Source organism: Amphibalanus amphitrite, unplaced genomic scaffold, assembly GCF_019059575.1.
Source record: "Amphibalanus amphitrite isolate SeventyFive unplaced genomic scaffold, NRLGWU_Aamphi_draft 001122F_arrow, whole genome shotgun sequence".
Taxonomy (NCBI): Eukaryota; Metazoa; Arthropoda; class Thecostraca; order Balanomorpha; family Balanidae; genus Amphibalanus; species Amphibalanus amphitrite.
In genome coordinates, this window is record NW_024882616.1 from 140,061 (window position 1) to 155,818 (window position 15,758).

A 15,758-nucleotide genomic window follows, 5' to 3' on the forward strand; every position below is an offset into this window, starting at 1 on the left:
CCATAAAACATGTGTCGCACATGCCCTTTTCTATATTTCGTTTTTGGTTACCTGACCTGACCTTGACCTTTGCATAATATTGTATGCAACGAATATTGTCTTGGTAGCCTAAGAACACGTTTTGGGCAATCAGTCTCAGTCAATTCTTCGGCAACTACGGTGCAAGGCCGATACTGTAGAAACTTGCAATTTGTACACTTGGCCTGACCTTGACCTGACCTCTGACCTACTTAACCTTCCAGGCGGTGGGGGAAGGCATTTTTTTGCCCCCCCCCCCCTTTAGTTTTTTCGATATATCTCGAGAACCGCTGCGCGGATCGTCACCAAACTTTCAGTACCCTCCCGGGAGTAGCTAGCGCACATGGTGACCAAACATTTTTCCAAAGGCTATGATAGGTTGGCTGCTAATGACGTCAGAGTGACGTCATTTTTGCCATTTTCGACCCAAAAAAAGGTTTCGCGGGAAGAGCTGTCAGGCCTACAGCTTTAGAGATAGAGAAAAATGTTTCAAACATAAAAGGCGAATCAAATGGGCTACAAAACTGCTATTTCGGTTTTTCGAATTTTTTGGATTTTGACCCCCAAAAATCAAAAATAGATTTTTTGAAAATAATAGCCGAAAAATCCAAAAAGTTTTTTGAATTTCGAAAAAACCGAAATACATATGATAGTCCCCACCGCCTTCTATCTACAGACCAAATTTGAGATCAATACCTCTTTTTTTGGCCAAGTTATAGCGAAAAAACTGTTCAAAATTGATGACGTCAAATTTTCAAACTCAATTTTTAGCAATTCTAGACCTCGTAGCGCAAAACAAAGACCACCATTAGACTCCCCGTGACGAGCTGCATCGAATCAATACCCATTTTATGCAAAATATCAACTTTGAAATTTGACCTTTTTTTACCTGACCCTGACCTGACCTCCACCAGAAAGTGACCTAAACCGTACCTGATGGTCTTATAACCAATACCATTGAGTTGGAAATGAAAAACTGGCCATAAAACATGCATCGCACAACCTAAGTAAAGTTGGATTCATGTGGTAACCCTTGGTGACCTTTGGTGACCTGACCTGTGACCTGACCTGGTATGACCAGTGACCTCTAATAGCAACATATGTACTAGAAAACTGACGCCTTATCGCTGATTTTCGACAAAATGCGTTTTACTCGGTGTTATAGCGCTTTCCCTAGAAGCCCCGTGAACGGTGAAACATTTTATCTTTGACCTGACCTGTGACGTCATCGGTGACCCCGAGGTCAATGAAATTTGGTTTATACGACAAATTTGACAGGGCTATCGAACGCCGTTTGAATTTTCCGGATCCGTCCAGTAGTTTCGGAGATACGATGGGGGGGGGGGCAAAAAATGCCCCCCCCCCACCGCGCGGAAGGTGGCTGGGAGGCCCACCGCCTGCCGGGTTAAGCAAAATTCGGCTGTTTAGATCCGTCTTGTTGAGAGCTTTCGATTGCCGTTCTCCCCGTCTTTCTAAGACCATCGGTTCGGAAGTTAGACAGGGGGGCAGCATCCCCCCCCCAGCAGGGCGCGTATGGCTGAATATGCCCAGCGGGGGCGGTTTACAAAGGGGGTGCTATTCCACCTACTCACGGCATCTGGTAACGTTAACAGTTTAACTTTTAGTGAAACCAGTGTTGGCCAATGAGTATCCGAGGTAAGGTTTCGTTACCTTGGATGCGCATTGGTCAACACTGGCATCACTGTAAATGTTACTAAATGACGTGAGTAGAAACGCATCCCCTTTATAAGATTGAGTCAGGTCATTAGCCCACGTGGTGCATATTTCCGACTAGCGACTAGCGACAAAATAAATCATCGCGAGCCACCACATTGCGCTGTTCAGACTTCAGCATGGTGCCTTTATTCGCGAGCATTTACCTTAGAAAATGGATAAAACAAAACCCACACAAAAACACATCACAGAGCGAATTTAAGCTTGCTGTAATTTATACTCGTCCTAAGGTTTTATAGTGACATTACGTGATTGATTGCTCCAAAGCATGAAAGTGAAGCGATTTTAGAGTCGATTCATTGATCAAACGGTGTCGTGCCTTGGTGCTCTTGCAATACGTGGACCCCGCTTCGCGCTAAATGACTAGATGATTCAGGGCTAGGTAACTTTGTGTGACGCTCGGGTTCATGGAACCAGGACATATTTTGAGCTCTTAGCTGAAAACATTTGTTGAAGGTGAGCTATGGCTAGTTTGAGCATTGTTATGAATATTATGGTGTTAAAAATGACCTTATGCTCATGATACAATGGAATGAGTGAAATAAGACCAAAAATATTATAACGCTTTTTAACACCATTTTTTTCATTTTTTAACATTCATAATTTTTACTACATTTTTCATTTTTCAACATTTTTTTTTTACATTTTTAACATTTTTTGGTCATTTTCTAGCATCATAAAAAACATTTGTGTTATAGTATATCTGCTTTCAACGCAAGACTACAGGAGCAAACTTTAACCTTGATTTTCAGCACAGTTTGCATCTCCAATAGGCACAGTGAGAGCCCTCTGCGCCATTACAGCTCGCTGTGCGATGATGCTGATTTTCCGTGGCCCGACAGACACTAACGAGGCTGCGGCGGCGTCGGATTACTGCCGGTAACGACTCGGTGTCTCGCCCGTCGGTCATCGGCGCCGGTCAGATGCGGAGAGGGACCGGGGTCGTGTACCGAGGAACAACAGCGGCCGGGGCAACTCGCGGATAGTCTGAGGGTCGCACCGAACCGCGGATGGAAGGGTGAACTCCTGAACATCCAAATGTCCTCCAGAGCCCTCGCAGCCTGCTGCGTCTACTTCCCACATCTACAGCCCGCGAGTCCTGTTGAACCCACTCAAGCTCACCGGGTTAGCTGGTGAGCCGCAAACGCTCTGTCGGTGGTCATAAAACTAACCCACTTTTACTGAAAATAACCAACTGAAATAAGCGTGAGAAAGTGTCGGCGAAGCTAAAACGCCAAGTTTACTAGGCGGTGTCAAGAAGGATAGGATAATCTAAGCTGACATTTAGCCACCGCAAACTACCATTTAGTGCGCATGCTTGGCAAGCATTTATGCCCGTCTAATCGTCTTACTGCCGGGAATGAGTTCATCGCCTTGACAAATTCGGTACAAATAAAGTTGCATCCAGATAGTGACTGCTAACAAAAGTGCGTTACATCCGTCTGAAAAGGCAGACTGAAATAAAACTTAGAAACGCATTTTTGCGTCGATGTCGTTGAACCGCCAGGCGACAACGTCGAACGAGACATGTTGAGAAGAACTATATGCATCGTGTGAACTGGTTTGGATGTCAGTCGGTGCCTGCTGGCGGTCGCTATGTAAAATGGTATACAACGATTTGCGATATTATCAAATTCCTGTAATCTTAACGTCCGGTGCAATATGCGAAGAACCCTGAGCAATCGGCTGGATGCGGAGACTTAAGTCTTAAGTATAAGCACAGAAATAGGATTCGTATTATATAATCAAGGTTCGTGATGCACCAAGGTGGTGAAAAGCTGCCCTTCACTATAGCTCATTGCTAATAGTTAAGCTCCTAGCTCTTAGTTTAGCTGATAATTCGTTTTAGAATTTCTGATACTGGATAAAAGCACCTGTAAGTGACGCAAGTTTTGACAAAAAAAAAAATTCCGTCGAAAGATAGGTATAGGCGAAAAAAGGAACTCTATGAAACACAGTAGTTGCTATGTGCAACTACTGTTACGTCTGTTACTTACTACCGTTACTGAAAACCAGTATAACGCCTTTTGGGGCGACTAACGGAGCGAGCGAGAGGGTGAGCCTTGTACGTGCGAAATTTCGAGGGGGTACCTCCAGCTGACTTGTGCACGGCACCCTACTAACCGGTCTCTAGCGATGTGCCAAATTTGAGCTCAATCGGCCCAGCCGTTCTCGAGATCTGGAAGCGGCACCCTGCACGTGTGCACGTGCAAAATGGGTCCCAACTGACTTTTGCACGGCACCCTACTAACCGGTCCCTAGCCATGTACCAAATTTGAGCGCCATCGGTCCAGCCGTTCTCGAGATCTGGAATCGACCCCTGCACGTGCGCACGTGCAGCAGCACCCCAACTCCGGCACATGGATATGCATTGCCTAGTGGGTGCCTACCTGCATGCCAACTTTCAGCGCAATCGGCCAAGTAGTTACCGAGATATTGCAACAATTATAAAAGTGACACCTCTTCGTTTTGCACGTGGCACGTGCATAAGGGGTCACCACCCACATGCATCGGGAATAGTCCAATACTTGGTAGAAGGAATGAAGCTACCCTACAAAAATTACCGCATGTAAATCGGTCAAGTGGTTGCTGAGATATAAGCGTCGCAGAATCGTGACCACGGCTGGCCGGCCGGCCGCTCATACTCAGAAATTTCCGTTATTCTACGTAAGACTCCGCTCGCTTCGCTCGCTCCGTAATAATCCGTTTCGGTAGATGCTACTGCGTTCTATTTAATTACATTGTCGCTCAGACTGCCAGGAAATTACATATCACACCCACATCCGCATCTGAAGTCGATTTCCCAATAATTGTCTTAAATACGAGCTTCACCAGGAATTGGGTATTTAATGAAGTTCCCTGCTAGGTTTTGCTTCAATCAATGCGCTGATTACGTGGTCCGCTCCAGAAGGGACAACGCTACGCGTAAACACTGAGTGGACATGCACTAATATAAATTGCCAAGGTAGCCAAGATAGCCAGTAAAGGTACCTAGTTAGTGTGAAAATATAATTAAGCTTTGAACTTCAATAACTTATCATTGGAAAGGTAAGACACGTAATTAAATGCCTAGTACAGCAACGATCCCGAATCTGCTTTTCGAATCTGCAACGATCTCGAAACATACCTACTTTAAATTTTTATGTTAACACATCAGTGTGCATCGTGCTTCTTTTACACTCTTTTTTTAATCGATGTCTCATTTATGTATTTTGACTCAGGTATGACATCAACCCACCATGTGGAATGACCTGTAAATATACTGTATATGTAGTGTATACTGTACTGAACTGAACTGAGCTGAATCCATTGAAGAGGTCACCTTGGTGCTCTGGACTGACCTTTTCGGAGCGTTGTACGACTTGTTCGGTGGTCCGGCTCTCTCACTGGTCTCGTAGATGGTACTCTGGCGTCTCAGTGTGTTCAACGGGCGACCTGTGGCGACAAAGGCAAGTGTTTGCATTGCGCTGCAGCACCGGAGCAATAAATACAGTGCAAACGCTGCATCGAGTCTCATTTACCGGAGACCTGACTGCTCCGCCAACGTTGATGGCCTTGCTCTGGATGCAAATGAGACACTCCAGTTCTGAGAATGTCATCCGCTAATTGCATATCTCTTTTATAATAGCCGCTCACGTGAATTTTAACTAGCGATGGACAGTGTGCTCTTTTACTTTTATTTCATAAATGCGTACGAAAGTAGGTTGCTAGGTCCTACTTTCGTGGGCCAGCAGATGATAAAACTTAACGCATACGTATTTTGAGTTTGCATTTGGTACCTGAAATGGAGTCGTTCAAAGCGATATCAAGCAAGGCATGATAGCGTCGTTTGAATTTTTTTGCGCAAACCCCGTTGGCCAAACTAAAAAATTGAATTATGGTTGATCTCTCTGATTTGAAAACTTTCCAGCTTATATCGCCGGCATTTAGGCACAAAGTAAACAATAAGATATTCAGCAGTTTGGATGATTTTGGCCAAACAGGAATAAATAGGTACTTAAATCTTACTTTATCTTGCAAAAGTAAAAATGGTTTTTATTACGGCTTAAATTTGGCGGCTGGATGCGGAAAGTACGGCACCTAACGAAAAGAATACGACCACATCATGACCGCAGCAATCATAACTATTTCCTCTCATAGCGGTGAACATATCATAAGGGATAGCAAATAAGCGAGAACAAGGAAAGCACAAAAATAAACACATATGGACGAATAATACAAAATGAAGCAAATCTATGTACCAGACCAAAACACAACTGAAGAATGCTCAATTGCTTAAGCTCACGTCAAAGCGCACTGCTATCAGCAGGAGCAGCGGCTCCAGCTGACCCCAGTCTGCCGGCGGTGATGAGGGCCGGAGGACCGGAACCGGCGCTCCGCCCGCGCGGCCCGACAAATCCCCCTGCCACACTGCACTGATTCGGCCGCCGATACGGCCAGCGCACCGACGACGGGCCGCGCACGCGCGTCGGTACCGTCGCCGCCGGCGTACATACGCTGCCGGCCCAGCCGCCCGCGGCTGCGGCCCAGCCCGGCCGGACCGACACGGCAGCCGTACGGCGCTTTGGAGGAGTCACCGAACGGCAGGCGGGCCATTTGATCGCCGGCCGCGGCGCCGTCTGCGAAGGGGAGCTGGCGCCGCCAGGAGCCGATCGACCGGCCGACCTGAATGAAGCCCGGAGCCGGACGCCGGGAGCAGGCGCCGGCCGGCGGCGCCCGGCTGTATATCGCCCGGAGACGGCGGCACCCGGCCGTGAGACGTCGCAGACAGGCGGGCACACGTCAGGACGGCTCCGTCGGCCCTCGCCGCGGGCCCACGCACCGCCGGGGGCCGCTATAATCCCGGCCGAGCGGCGGATGAATGCCGCAGCTTCCCTGCGAGCGACGGCGACGACAGACGTGGCGCGGCGCAGCGGCGGCAAACAAGTTACCCACGATTACGGCACGCTCCCGCTGCGAGCCCGCATCAAGCGAATCGGCCGCGTCGGCTGTCCGAGGCATTATCTATCGTCAGACGAAAGCAGCGCTGGATGCAGTCAACAGGGAGCCGAAAAGTTTAGCCAATTAACGCCAAGACGCATTTAGAGATGTTATAATAGTGTCTGGCTGCTGCATTTCCTAATGCAGGCGTGTCCCACACTTAAGCTATTGTTTCCTTTTCTCACCAAGTTTATCATTCAATAGGAAACTATCAGTGGAGGTAACACAGGGCGGCGCATTGGATTCCCAATAGCACTGCGTTGTTCCGTAATCAAATTATATGAAATTATTTGCAAAGTTGTTGTGATTTATCCAGGCGCTTTAGGATATCTTGATACGACCTACAGATATAGCTATTATGACCTAAAAACACTGTTGTTCCTTCGAGAGGCTTCTAAAGTAAGTTAAACTTTTTACAACTAAAGTAAAATTAGTCCCACAAAATGTTATTCTGAGAACAAAACCTTGAAAATGTGCGACATTCAAACAGACAATTGGCGATTTTAATTTTCAAACGGTAACGAAACGCGGTTATAAAATGCCTGCATTATCGGCAATATGATTCCTAACAAATATTATGCGAAGCATGCATAAATTGTTGTCCAAACCAAAACTGTGTAGCCATAACTTAATTAAAACCTAAAGATAGTCGTTTAACCCGCGCCCCGCTGGGCTATTCAGCCATACGCGCCCTGCTGGGGGGGGGGGGGGGGGGTGCAGATTCTGCCCCCCCCCCTGTCTAACTTTCGAACCGATGGTCGTAGAAAGACGGGGAAAACGGCAATCGAAAGCTCTCAACAAGGCGGATCTTAACCCTCGCCCATGTAGGGGGGGTTGGTGCAACCCCCCCCCCCCCTGAGGTTTTTCTTAGCTACACGCCGAACCGTTTCAGATAGCCTGCTCAAATTTTCAGTACCCTCTGGGGCATCCTTTGCGCAACTTTTGGTATTTTTTTGTCAAGGTCATGTCAGGTCACGGAGTTATGACGTCATAAAGGGAACAACCTCCGGCAAGATTTCCGCTAAATTGGAGATTGCTTCACATTGGTATAAATGCCGACTGACCTGACACACTGATGGATTGTTTTAGAATCACAACTGGCTGATTTGACATTGGCACAATGTCCGTTGACATTTTGAAGGTTACTAAAGGTCAATGTAAGGTCAGTAGCCTCGGTTGACCTGTAATGACTTCTTGCACTTGTATCGGGGTATTTTGATGCCCTGTATTCGAATTTGCTATCCATTTCAGGCATCGTCGGTTGTTTCTTGTAGTTCATTTTGGGTCAGGGTCAGGTCAGTGACGTCACACGCCTGACGTGACCCAATGCACAAATGACCTTGCAGACTTCCGATGCTCCCAACGCATCATTTTTAGAGTTATGACATCGAAATACACACCAAACGATAGAGAATTGATCAAGGATCACGATAGTGAAGGTTTCAAGTCGATATCTCTTACCGTGTTGCCGCAATCGGCGCGGAAATCTGAAAAAAGTTAGATTTTTTTCCGAAAATTTGACCTTTGACCGGTCATAAGTAGGTCAAATGTTGACCTAGGACCAAAAAATATACCACCAATCGCGAGATCTCGTTGAGAGCAATCCGTTGTTTTTTTTCTGCTAAGCTCTACGACGCTCCGTTTTCAAACGCCAGGGGGGGGGGGGGTCGCACCAACCCCCCCTGCATGGGCGAAGGTGGCAAAACACCGTTTACGGGCGAGGGTTAACCCGCGCCCCAGTGGCGGTCTCAGCCAACTTCGCCCTAGTGGGGGGGGGGGGGCATATGTTACCACCCACCTCTAACTCAAAAACTAAGAGGGATAGAAAGACGCGGTAAAAAGCAGTCGATAGCTCTCAATGCGTACGTTTGAAAGTATTTCAGTCATTTTTCATCTTAGAGCAATATTGGGGTCACCAGAGGTCATCAAAGGTCAAAATTTGCCAATGGTCACTATATTTTTTAGAAAACATGCCGTTATCTCAGAAACTATGGTAGCTAGAAAAACGCATGGAAAAGCAATCGATAGCTTTTGAACTATTCTTTTGATAAGGTCATAATCAAAATTGACCTCAGGTCAACGGTTTAGCCTCCAGAGGGCAAAAACTAAAAAATAGCTGTTTTTACGAAAAATGTTTTTCGACAATAACTTTCGACTACAAAAAGCCACGACATTTCTATTGGCAGAATAGTGTTCCTCTCGCCGAGACGCGTCGAATGAACTATAATTTGACCTTGAAAGGTCAACTTGAAAATTTGACCTCAGGTCAAGGTCATGACATTACCGGAAAAGGTCATGTTGCATATCAGTCGATGCGTCTCAACAAGACAAACACAATGAGACCATCTCCAGCGTTCTATCTCTTTCCAATCGCGAGTTATTGGCAAAAATATGTTTGTAGCCTCAAATGACCTCGGATGACCTTTCTAGAGGCTATCAGCAAAAATGACACCTTGGTCATCACGGTTGGTCCAAATCATTGTGATTCTGAAATATTTGGACTGTTCCTATGCGCACACACGGATCTAGAGGCATTTTCATTTCTCTCCATTGACTTGTAATGGAAAGGTCACGCCACTGACCTGACCTTAAGTCACGGATATAAAAAATCCGAGATATATAAATTGTAGGCGCCCATAACATCATGCAATCCACCAAGTTTAAAACTTTCTGACAAACACTGCAGGCTGGACATGACTGCAAACTTTTTTTTAGGCTTGGTCAGTTAACTTGACCTGGTGACCTGACCTGACATGACCTGGGGTCAAAAATTTCACACATTGTCCAAAATTGATGTACCAAAAGCTACGCCTCAAAACGCAAAAAAAACGCGACAGGGTGGCAACATATGCCCCCCCCCCCCACTGGGGCGAAGGTTAAGAGCCCATTTTTTTTTGCTTAAGTAGGTCAGAGGTCAGGTCAAGTTCAGGTCAAGGGTACAAAATGCAAGTTTCTACAGTATCGGCCTTGCACTGTAGTTGCCGAAGAATGGACTGAGACTGATTGCCCAAAACGTGTTCTTTCTTAGGCTACCAAGACAATATTCGTTGCATACAATATCATTCAAAGGTCAAGGTCAAGGTCAGGCCAGGTCAGGTCAGGTCACCAAAAACAAAATATAGAAAAGGGCATGTGCGACACATGTTTTATGGGTCATTTTATTCATATAATTCAATAGGCACACTCAATAAGTGATATGGACCACATCTGGATGAATTTCAGGTCAAGGTCAGGTCAAGGTCAGGTCGAGTGAGGTCAAATTTTGAAGTTGGTTGTTAAGGCCTAAAAAGGTGTCTATCTGATGCAGTTTGTCACGGCGAATCGAATGGTGCTATTTTTGTTTCCGTACGAGGTCTAAAACTTCCCCCCCCAAAAAAAAATCATTTTTTCAAAAATTTTGTGTGTTGTGACGTCATACAATTTTGAATAACTCCCACATTTTTGAACCGATTCTCCTACAAATTGGTATGTAGGTGCACATAGACCACTTCTCTGACATATATTCCGGTTTTTTCGATGCACTCAAAATTTAGGAGCTTTTAATTACTTTCCCAAAAAATCATTTTTTTTTAACTTGGGCCAAAATCCAAAATTTTCAAAAAACCGAGATAGCCATTTGATAGACAAAGTAAAATCACGTATAACCTTTTTTGTTACATCTTGATTCCTTTAAAAATGAAGATGTTAGCGGCGCTTGAAATTTTGCCGTTTTTGAGGCGAAAATGGCGAACATGACGTCACTAAAACGTCATTTTCTCAAAAAATTTCCGACGGATTACGCTCAACTTTTCAGGGAAAGTGTCCAATTGATGTATGATAAGGTACTGAGAGTTTGACGTTGCTGGCGTAACGCGTTTAGAAGTTATTGGCGAAAAACGGGAGGAGGGGCAGATTCTGCCCCCCAGCGGGGCGCGGGGGGGGGGTCTGCCCCGCGCCCTGATGGGGTCTGCCGAGTAACGCGGTCTGATGGGGGACCATTTTGGCCCCCCTAAGATCTCGAGAACCACGCAACATAGCGACAAGCGGCAAACGGCGTTGGATAGCCCCAACGAGGAACTACCTTGTGACCCAATTTCATTGACCTCGACCAAACCGATGACGTCACAGGTCAGGTGAAAGGTCGAATTTTCACCGTTTAAAGGCATTTCAAGAAATGCGTCGTAAAATCGAGTAAAATGCATTTCATTGAAAATCATCGATCGGGAAATGTTCGTCAAACACATATTTTGCTATTTGAGGTCACTGATACCAGGTCAGGTCACAGAGGTCAGGTCACTGAGGGTCACAAATTAAAAATATCATGTGATGCATGTTTTATGGTCCATTTTATATGCCAAATGCGATTATGTGGGACAAGCAGCCCATGGGGTCAGTTGAGATTATGCTTTGGTGAAGGTCAGGTCAAGGTCAGGTCAAGGTCAGGTCAAATTAGGTCAAATTTCAAAGTTGATATTTTGCATAAAATGGGTATCGATTCGATGCAGCTCGTCATGGGGATTTCAATGGTGGCCTCCGTTTTGCGCTACGTGGTCTAGAATTGCTAAAAACTGATTTCAAAAATTTGACGTCATTAATTTTTAAGTTTTTTTCGCTATAACTTGGCCAAAAAAAAGAGGTATCGATCTAAAATTTGGTATGTATATCGAAGAACGCAGGGACTATCACATTTATTCCGGGTTTTCCGGAATTCGAAAATGTTTTGGGAATTTTTTGAGTTTTTATAAAAAAAAATTATTTTTTGGGGTGAAAGTTCAAAAATTTCGAAAATCCGAGATATCAGTTTTGTAGCGCCTTCTTTTCTCTACACAACCACATAAAGAACTTAAAAATTGCTTGTTAACTGTAGAATTGGTGAGCGTTTCAAGATGTCATAATTTTTGCCCATTTTTACTCGAGCATGACCTCAGTTTGACCTCAATAACTCCTGACCCGAGGTAACCTGTGACTTGAAATTATGTGTGAAGGTGTCAAATTGATGCCCGGTAAGGTACCTAAAATTTGGCGGCGCTCTCGCTATTTAAGAAAAACCACAGGGGGGGGGGGCAAAATGGCCCCTCCCCATCAGGGCGCGGGTTAAGCTTTCAAACTTGTCAGTTGTACGGTTTGATTATATTGCAGCCCTGCTGAATTTGGCGCTCTGCGGCGCACCATTTTGGAGACAAACAACTAACGATCGTACAACAAGAAAAGCGACGACGATGCAATCTCACTCAGGCATATGTAGAGGCTTAGAGGCGTTTAACCCGCGCCCCGTAGGGCTATCGGTGGACCCGCAGGGGGGGGGGGCGTTTCGCCCCCCCCCTAAGATCTTGGAAAGCTACCGGCCGATTTTCAAAATTCAAACGGCGTTCGATAGCCCCACCGTGGAACTACCTTGTGACCAAATTTCATTGACCTCGGTCAAACAAACCGACGCGATGGCGTCACAGGTCAGGTCAAAGGTCGGATTTTCACCGTTCACAGGCATTTCAAGAAATGTGTTGTGAAATCGAGTAAATTGGTAAGTTATTGAAAATCATCGATGGTTAATTGTTCGTCAAACAGATACTTTGCTATCTGAGGTCACTAAAAACAGGTCAGTTCACAGAGGTCAGGTCACTGGGGGCCACAATATGAAAGTGTCGTGTAATACATGCTTTATGGTCCATTTTACATAACAAATGCGATTATGTGGGTCAGGCAGCCTTTGGGGCCAGTTAACCTTCCAGGCGGTGGGGGGGGGCATTTTTTTTGCCCCCCCCTTTAGTTTTTTCGATATATCTCGAGAACCGCTGCGCCGATCGTCACCAAACTTTCAATACCCTCCCGGGAGTAGCTGTCGCATATGGTGACCAAAAATTTTTTCCAAAGGCTATGATAGGTTGGCCGCTAATGACGTCAGAGTGACGTCATTTTTGCCATTTTCGAGCCAAAAAAAGGTTTCGCGGGAAGAGCTGTCAGGCCTACAGCTTTAGAGATACAGAAAAATGATTCAGACATAAAAGGTGTGGAATCAAGAGGGCTACAAAACTGCTATTTCGGTTTTTCGAATTTTTTGGATTTTGACCCCCAAAAATCAAACGATAGATTTTTTGAAAATAATAGCCGAAAAATCCAAAAAGTTTTTGAATTTCGAAAACCCGGAATATATGTGATAGTACCTACCGCCTTCTATCTACATACCAAATTTGAGATCAATACCTCTTTTTTTGGCCAAGTTATAGCGAAAAAACTGTTCAAAATTGATGACGTCAAATTTTCAAACTCAATTTTTAGCAATTCTAGACCTCGTAGCGCAAAACGAAGACCACCATTAGACTCCCCGTGACGAGCTGCATCGAATCAATACCCATTTTATGCAAAAATATCAACTTTGAAATTTGACCTTTTTTGACCTGACCTTGACCTGACCTCCACCAGAAAGTGACCTAAACCGTACCTGATGGTCTTATAACCAATACCATTGAGTTGGAAATGAAAAACTGGCCATAAAACATGCATCGCACAACCTTAGTAAAGTTGGGTTCATGTGGTGACCCTTGGTGACCTTTGGTGACCTGACCTGTGACCTGACCTGGTATGACCAGTGACCTCTAATAGCAACATATGTACTAGACAACTGACGCCTTATCGCTGATTTTCGAAAAAATGCGTTTTACTCGGTGTTATAGCACTTTCCCTAAAAGCCCCGTGAACGGTGAAACATTTTATCTTTGACCTGACCTGTGACGTCATCGGTGACCCCGAGGTCAATGAAATTTGGTTTCCTTCGACAAATTTGACAGGGCTATCGAACGCCGTTTGAATTTTACGGACCCGTCCAGTAGTTTCGGAGATACGAGGGGGGGGGGGCAAAAAAATGCCCCCCCCCCCACCGCGCGGAAGGTGGCTGGTAGGCCCACCGCCTGCCGGGTTAAGGTTACGTTCTGGTGAAGGTCAGGTCAAACTCAGGCCAAATGAGTCAATTTTCAAAGTTGATATTTTTGCATAAAACGGGTATATTGATTCGATGCACCTCATCACGGGGAGTATAATGGTGGTCTTTGTTTTGCGCTACGTGGTCTAGAGTTGCCAAAAATTGAGTTTGAAAAATTTGACGTCATCATTTTTGAACAGTTTTTTTTTTTCGCTATAACTTGGCCCAAAACAAAGAGATATCGATCTGAAATTTGGTATGTAGATAGAATACGGAAGGAACTATGACCATCATACATATTCCTTTTTTCGAAAATCAAAAAACGTTTGGGCTTTTTTGGCTACTATTATACAAAAAATTACTTTTTTATTTTGGGGGTCAGCATCCAGAAATACGAAAAATCCGAGATAGTAACTTTGTAGCCCTGTCAATTCTACACCTTTTTATGAATTGATCATTATTTTATCATTTTTTGATCATTTTTCTGTATCTTCAAAGCTGTAGGCCTGACACCTCTTCTCGCGAAACCTTTTTTTGGGTCGAAAATGGCAGAACATGACGTCATTCTGATGTCATTTGTGGCCAACTTATCATAGCCTCTAGAATCTTTTTGGCCACAATGTGTAAAATTGATGCCCAAAGAGGTCCTGAAAGTTTGGTGGCGATATCTGCAGCCGTTTAGGAGATATCTACGGAAAAGGACAGGGGAGCCGTTGCGCCCCCCCCCCTACGGGACGAGGTTTAACACCCCCTGCTCTCTCTAGGACGTTGCACATCAAAACCGCTCAGCATTGTGTAATGTGCATCTCACACATTTTCTGGATAGCTTGTTTAGAGTTACAACAAAATTTAATCAGTGTTTGCTATTAAGCTCTTAGCTGAAATCTATGAAGGATCAGTAGCCGCGGAAAACCCTCAATTAAGGGGGACACTGCCGACTTTTGGTTCCATTCTTTCTATGCAACGCCCATAGGGCTAATGTTAAAATGCCAAAATCAGAGGGGGGGGGCACGGTGCCCCGGTGCCCTCCCCGTTCCGCTGCCTATATGAAGGATAATGTATAGGTGCATGTGCAGCTACCAGCATCACGAGAAGGGTTTCGCTAAACTCATACATAGTACATATGAGTATCATTACAATGGTAATGATTACAACGGCCTATCACATACTTGCCACTGATGCCCACGTAGCTGCGGTGTTCAGTTGTATGGAAAAAAATGATTGTTTCTATTTCCTTGGTATTCACGACTTTTTTTGCAAAATTTATTTTCAAAAATTCCTGTGTTAAATAGTTGCAATTAGCCGTTTTCACGACGGCCATCTGGTACACATCTGGTGCACATTTGGTGCAGATCAGGTGCAGATTTGGTCAAATCAGGTTCAGTGTGTCTGTTACTAACTATCAGATAGGGTTGCAATAATTGCTTATATGCTTGCTTTGTCATATTATCAGAGAATATTATGGATGAAAACACTGAAATAAATTCATAAAATACAGATATTTGCTGTAAAAGAGCTTAGGTGCAAATTTGGTCAAATTAGGTGCACTCGCCGGATATAGCCCGTCGCGAAAACGGCCATTATCTTTTTACATACTAGTGCATTCTCCAATTTGGTCGATTGAAAGCAAGCGGCACTAGCAGTATAAAATAGTGCATTTCCCCGCAATAAAAGGCGTACCATCTGCCTCATACACATTTAACATCGACCAATCATTCAAACAAAAGTTAATGCCGACACGCAGTAATTCTACGCTGAACCTTCGCCGGACCTATTGGTTTTCTACATATACACCGGCCAAGAGGGGGGTACGACTTCCCTCGCCATTTCGCCCCTGATGAAGCTAGAGCGTCGCGGAAAAACGAGCTTGTGCGCCGTTACAAGACGCAGCGACTGGTTTCCTTTTATAAGGTCTCAGGTAAACCGGTAATCTCTGAGGTCAGGTCAAGTGACCCTAGGCACGGGTTTAGTTTTGCTCTCGACGCATCTCGCTCAGGTGCGTCGAGTGGTTTTGGTCTGGTCGAGTGTGTTTTTTGTTTGTTTGGGTGAGGTCAAATTGAGATGTTGACCTCGGGTCAAGGTCAGGTCAGCGCACTCCAGGTCACGAAGCTGGTCGAAGGAGGTCATGTCG

At 45.1% G+C, this 15,758-nt stretch overlaps 1 protein-coding gene across 1 annotated transcript in view; it reads right to left on the reverse strand.

The window, feature by feature from the left end:
• Window positions 1-6,151, reverse strand: part of LOC122370333 — a 70,860-nt gene extending 64,709 nt beyond the window's left edge. Inside the window, exons 1-2 of the mRNA XM_043345825.1 lie at window positions 6,038-6,151; window positions 5,094-5,187 (exon numbers count right to left, since the gene is read on the reverse strand). The gene's annotated coding sequence lies outside the window, so the exon portion shown is untranslated. The remainder of the gene's footprint in view (window positions 1-5,093; window positions 5,188-6,037) is intronic.
• Window positions 6,152-15,758: the final 9,607 nt, after the last annotated feature.